General features: G+C 40.5%; 1 long non-coding RNA gene across 1 annotated transcript in view; it reads right to left on the reverse strand.

Annotated features, from left to right (window-relative positions):
- Positions 1-3,088: 3,088 nt before the first annotated feature.
- Positions 3,089-5,935, reverse strand: part of LOC115938733 (uncharacterized) — a 145,402-nt gene continuing 142,555 nt past the window's right edge. The window contains exons 14-15 of the long non-coding RNA XR_014144513.1: positions 4,227-4,364; positions 3,089-3,777 (exon numbers count right to left, since the gene is read on the reverse strand). This is a non-coding gene — a long non-coding RNA (uncharacterized LOC115938733). The remainder of the gene's footprint in view (positions 3,778-4,226; positions 4,365-5,935) is intronic.

The raw sequence follows: 5,935 nt of genomic DNA on the forward strand, positions 1-5,935 counted from the left end.
AATCATAATGCACCCAGAAGAAACCCCGACAAGTCACTTGCAAAACCTAAATGAATAAACCAGAAATCATTACTGAGAAGATTTTAATAAGTCCATCCCCAGTGTAGGGTTATAACGTGGTATGTTATAAACATTGCAGATACAACAGTTTTCTCCCAAATTAATTCATAGTTTCAATGCCATTCAGGTCAAAATCCTAATACAGTACTGTAGTTTGTTTGCTTGTGTGTTTGTTGCTTTGTTTAAACTTGGAAATAGCAGAGACTAAAGAGTTTTATTTCAAAACTCTACATAAATGTAAGAGATGAAGATTATTATCCTCTTCATTAGAATGAAGTATTTTTATACCAAGTTTCAAGAATAATATTATTATCCAATCAGATGTATTAGGTTTCTAATATGGAAAATCCTTTGTTCACTGAGGGTAGGGACCCTTCAGAGGTATAGGAAAAGCCCAAGACCTCCTAGAGACCCAACATCATAGAGATGGCCCGACTCGGCTAACCTTCTATTGACCTACTGTGTTCTTTGGTACTTGGACTATGTCATATTCGTTGGAGATCTGTGACATAAACTTAATTTTCTCCATTTTATCAGTGAGTCTCCTGAGACACAAAGAGATTTAGTAACTTACCGAATGTACACAGATAACAAATCAGAGGTTCAGATGGATTTCTCTCAAACCGGAGAAGCTACAGACCCTGCTAACTAGGCAGCAGTTGCCCGTGGTGAGAAGCCCCTGCAGCCCTTGCAGCAGCATTCCTCACTGCAAGAAGCTCAGTACTGGAACGGTGGACTTCATGCTCTGTCTTTTCGAGAGCCACACATCACACTAAATGGATCCTTGGCTAGCTAACGTAGAGTCAAGGTTGGAATTGGGGTCAAGTCTGGGCAGGAGTTCAAGCTAGGTGAAGGATTAGGTTGGAGTTAGGATTGCAGTTAACATTGCATTTGGAGCTGGATTAGGTAGGATTTGGGACAGGATTAAGGTTTGGGTCGAACTTAGTTTTAGAATTAGATTTAGGGGTAAGTATAAGGATGGGCCAGGAGCTAAAAGAAAGTTCGGTGTCCCATTTTTTCAGAATAAGTGACAATTATTGCTCAGTTTGGAAGGTTGGTTGAGTTATATGAAGATTTGCCTTGGGGGTAGAGGCAACTACTCAGAGGAAAAGCAACACATAGAATTCAGATGAGGGAAACAAATTGGTGTACCAGAAGAGCTACTCATTCAGTGTGAGCAGGATGAGGCATGCTGAGGGCAAGACAGTCCTGGGAGAAGTGCACTGGCAGCCATCTGAAGGTAGTTCTGGAAGTGCTGAGGAATCATTCTAGAATTTTTAACAGGAAAGTAATACGATAAGATTCACATTTTAAACAATTGCTCTGGCCGCTGTGTGGAGGATGGATGGAAAGGAAGTGAGACTGTGAGCACAGAAGCCACCCGGGATGTCACGTACCCTCTCTGACCTACCTCATGTCTGTGATTTCTCAGTCACTCCTCTACATAGCCTCCTTGCTGTTCTACCATCGGGACAAGTACACACTTGCCTCAGGGCCTTTGCACTCACTTTTCCGTCTGCCTGGAATGCTTTTCCTCCAGATATCCACAGAGTGTGCTCCCTTAACTCCTTGAAATCTCTGCTCAAATCTCATCTGATGGGTGCTTTCCCTGACCACCCTAGCTAGATTAGCTACCACACATACACACTTTCTTTCCTTCTTATCAATTTTATTTTTTCTCCTTTGTGTTTTTCACCATTTATTTATCATCTGGCTATCCCTACTAAAATAAAAGTTCTAGGAAGTCCAGGGCAGGGACACCTGGGTGGCTCAGTCGGTTAGGCATCTGCCTTTGGCTCAGGTCATGATCCCAGGGTCCTGGGATCAAGTCCTGCATCGGGCTCCTTGCTCAGTGGGGAGCCTGCTTCTCCCTCTCCCTCTGCTGTTTTCTCTCTCTCTCTGACAAATAAATAAATAAAATCTTAAAAAAAAAAAAAAAAAGGAAGTCCAGGGCATGGTCTCCTATATCTACAAAAGCACCTGGCACATTGTAATATTTAATAAATATTAGTCAAATAAATAAATTTCATAACTATTTATTGAATGCCTATGATGTGATACGGTATATATGATATATATGTACCTAATAGTGGGAGACAGAGACAAGGGAGCAGGTAATTACAGCTCAGTGTAGTAACTGGAATCATAGAGGTTTGCATCGGATGCTAAAAAAGAAGCCAAAACCCCAGTCTGGGGACTAACAGAGAACACTTTAAGAAGAGAGGGATCTGAGCCGAGTTTTGAAGACCAAATAGAAATTCACCAGACAGAAGTGGGAACATCTCAGAGAAGTAAACAGAACCTGTAAAAACATCAAAATGAAATAGGAGTTGAAAGAGCGTTCAGTGTGATCCATCCAATGCGATTAGAGCAAGAGCTCGAGGACCAGGCAAAAGATGAGCTGCTGGGGTAGGTAGAAGGTAAAGAATGTTAAGGAACTGCTCTTCATTTTCAATTAGTATTTAATTAGTAGTAGTTTTATTGTCAGCTTTCATGTTCCATCCACTCGTACCACTCACAGTCTTTAAACCAACCAGTCAATTACATAAGGTCAGCTGTGAAAAGACACTGTTGGATTTTTTTTTTTAAGTCAACATCCTTGGGGCACCTGGGTAATGCAGTCGGTTAAGCGTCCGACTCTTGGTTTTGGCTCAGGTTGTGATCTTGGGGTCATGTTCTCAGGGCTGTGAAATCGAGCCCATCAGGCTCCACGCTCAGCACGGAGTCTGCTTAAGACTCTCTCTGCCCCGTCCCACCCCACTCACACGTGTGCTCTCTCTCTCTCTGAGATAAATAAATAAATCTTTAAGTGAACAGCTTCTCCCATACACCTTTCCCATCCAGAAATTGATTTTCTCTGAAAGTTCGGCCCTAAAATGTTGACTTTCCAAAAGGAAGGGCACATTCTATGCTTGGAAAGAGTTGATTCTGGGGAACTTAAACATTATTTATAGATCTCTTGCCTTTCCTGAACAAAATCATTCCCATTGGTTGATCCTCTGGGCACTTGTCAATATCTACAAAAATATCTCAATGGGTATTTTTAGAGAAGAGTTGGTCTACTTGATTTTACTTTCTAATTAGCTGAGAGTTAACCAAAGGCCCTTTTTATTTCCACTCTGGAGGTTAAGATTCCTTATGAAATATAATAGCTTACTTCTCTGCCTCAACAAGGCATTATGCTGAAATTTTATTTAACGCCTGAGGATTTGCAGGGCTCACAGTCATTTTCCTGAGCATAAGTTGGTGGCTTTTAGTTTAGAAACAGAAGGACTTTCACATTTATTGAACACCATACTGTGTGCCAGTCACTGGTCTGACATTTTTAAACACATTGAGCTACACTCTTTCAAATGTAGGTATTGTTATCCTCATTTTCCAGACAAAAGAACTGAGACTTCAAAGAGTTAATAAGTTCCCTCATGTCATAAAACTACCCCAAGGTGGCCCCAAATCCCATGGTCTTTCATTTGAACCTAAGCTAGAGACAAACCCCCTAAAAGTGGTTCTAAAATAGGGCATTATCAGCACACCAAGGAGTCGAGGATTTCCCTCAATACATACCTTGAAGCCCCAGATTCAGATAACCCCAGATTCAGATAGATTCAGAGAAAGCAGGAATGCTTTGAAATGTCTTCCTAGGTAATTTTAATATACCAGGTAACATTTTGAGAAAAATTCTGATTTCAAGTTCTGTCCTTATGGTTGCCTCTTGTCCTATTATAATAATTAGAAAGTAAGAGAAAAATCCACTCAATTTAGTTCAGAAATAATCTGTTCCTTCCCTTTACCATTGTCTACCAACCATTTTGATGAGGTTCCAAAATTAGGAGGTGAAACTACAGGGACTTGAGAGTTATGCCATGCCTCTCCTATGGATCAGAGTTCTGAGGGGATAGAAGTACCCCAAACCTCCCCTCCTGAAGATGGAGACAATTATTCTATCCAATCTCCTTGCTTACCCTGCTCTTTCCCTTTGAGTCCATGGCAGTGGAAGCTAAATAATCTGCCATTTTATGTCGTTCATGTTGTTTTCTCAATCATCACATCTAGATGTGGCAGGCAGTCACCTACACACTATCATGTGAGGTGCAGACTGCAAATTCTTTCTATCGCAAGCTATCACATGGCTGACATGCCACCTGTGGGCACAGCATGGTCCTCACCTTATGAGTGAATTAATTTACCAGATCATCAGCCTTCCTTCTTGGGTCCCAGTGGAGTCCAAAGGCCAACTAAGCAAATGTGAGTGTTTTGGTTGGTTCACTCACCTGCATGTACCCACCTGGGAAGGAGAGAGAAGACTAAAAGGAAAAGGAAGAAGCAATTGGGAAACAGAGGCATAAGTCTCAAGATCAACCACTTCACTTTCCAAAGACCCACCCATTGATCCTATTATCTTACCTTTAAAGCACTCTTTGAAATTATTTTTTAAATTAAAGTATAATTAACATAGTGTTATATTAGTTTCAGGTGTACAATATAATGATTCAACAATTGTATACATTTCTCAGTGCTCATCAAGATAATTGTACTTTTAATCCCTTTTTATCTATTTCATCCCTCTGCCCCATCCACCTCCCCTCTGACAACCACCAGTTCATTCTGGTGTTAAATATCAATTTAACAGCCTGGGTTTTTTGTTTGTCTATTTTTTTCTTTGCTCATTTGTTTTGTTTCTTAAATTCCACATATGAGTGAGATCATATGGTATTTGTCTTTCTCTGTCTGACTTATTTCACTTAGCAACATCTAAAGCACGTTCAATATCACAGAATATTGTTCTTGTCCCCCAGTCCCTGGTATCTGTGCATAGACAAGCAGCCAGAACCTTTCAAACTTGGTGCGTGCGAAGTCTGGTGATTTTTATTTCACCTAATTGTCATTTGAAATGTTTTCTTCAGAGCTTCCACTCTAACTTTGGAAGGCAGCCTTCACTGGAGATTCCACAATGAGAAGTGTTCTCTCCCTTTGGAGATGAAATCAACATAGGTCACCCGATGTGAGTGTTTCATGTCTCCAGCAAACATCTCCAAAGAGCAGAGACAGATGGCACGGTTGTTCCCTACAAGCCCCCTGAAATCATTTCAACAATAATTCCAGTTATTTTAGAAGCATCTTTGTTTGGGTACAAATACACCATTTAAGACCTAAATGACTAGAGATAGTGCTGGTCTTTATATATTAAGCCACAGTTCGTGAAAGTGTATTCTGTCTGACACTAATTCCTAATTCTTGGAGGAAAAAAATGATGTGATTCAATAGGTTAGGATTATGCTTGACCAGACAGATAAGTAAACTTATTTATTGACTGCTGAATTTCAGTGTCTTTAATATGCTATTGTGCTTTGTGAGTCTCTAAGAGCAATGTTATAATAAGCAACATTGCTCAATCTTGCTGTGTGGCCTTGGGCGAGTTTCTTTATTTTTGATGAGGTTCCAAAATTAGGAGGTGAAACTAGATCACTTCAGTGGTACCTTCCATCTTCCATCCCTAAGAGGCTATGACACCTTTTCACAGAAACAAAAGTTTCTCCTGGAAATATTACTTATCACTTTTTTGCCATTATCCAATAAAAATCTGTTCTCAGCTCCCTGTGTTAATGTGACGCATGAGGACAGGATGGAGCCTGTGTCCTAGAGAAACTTTATAATCACTTCCAACTGGCTGAAAGAAAGTGAGAACAAGAGAAGGAGAGAAAGAGACAGAGACAGAGAGAGACTGCTTGGGACTATAATCAATTGTGATAACAGGACAAACTGTAGCTCTCTTCGTTCCTTGACCCTCCTTACCACTTGAGCGTTGATCTTTATCTGAAATTACAAACATTCTCTATAACAATTTGCTTCCACCCAGCACATCTGGTTATCTGGC

The sequence above is a fragment of the Leptonychotes weddellii genome, chromosome 4 (genome assembly GCF_054177405.1).
Source record: "Leptonychotes weddellii isolate Sample4059 chromosome 4, ASM5417740v2, whole genome shotgun sequence".
NCBI lineage: Eukaryota > Metazoa > Chordata > Mammalia > Carnivora > Phocidae > Leptonychotes > Leptonychotes weddellii.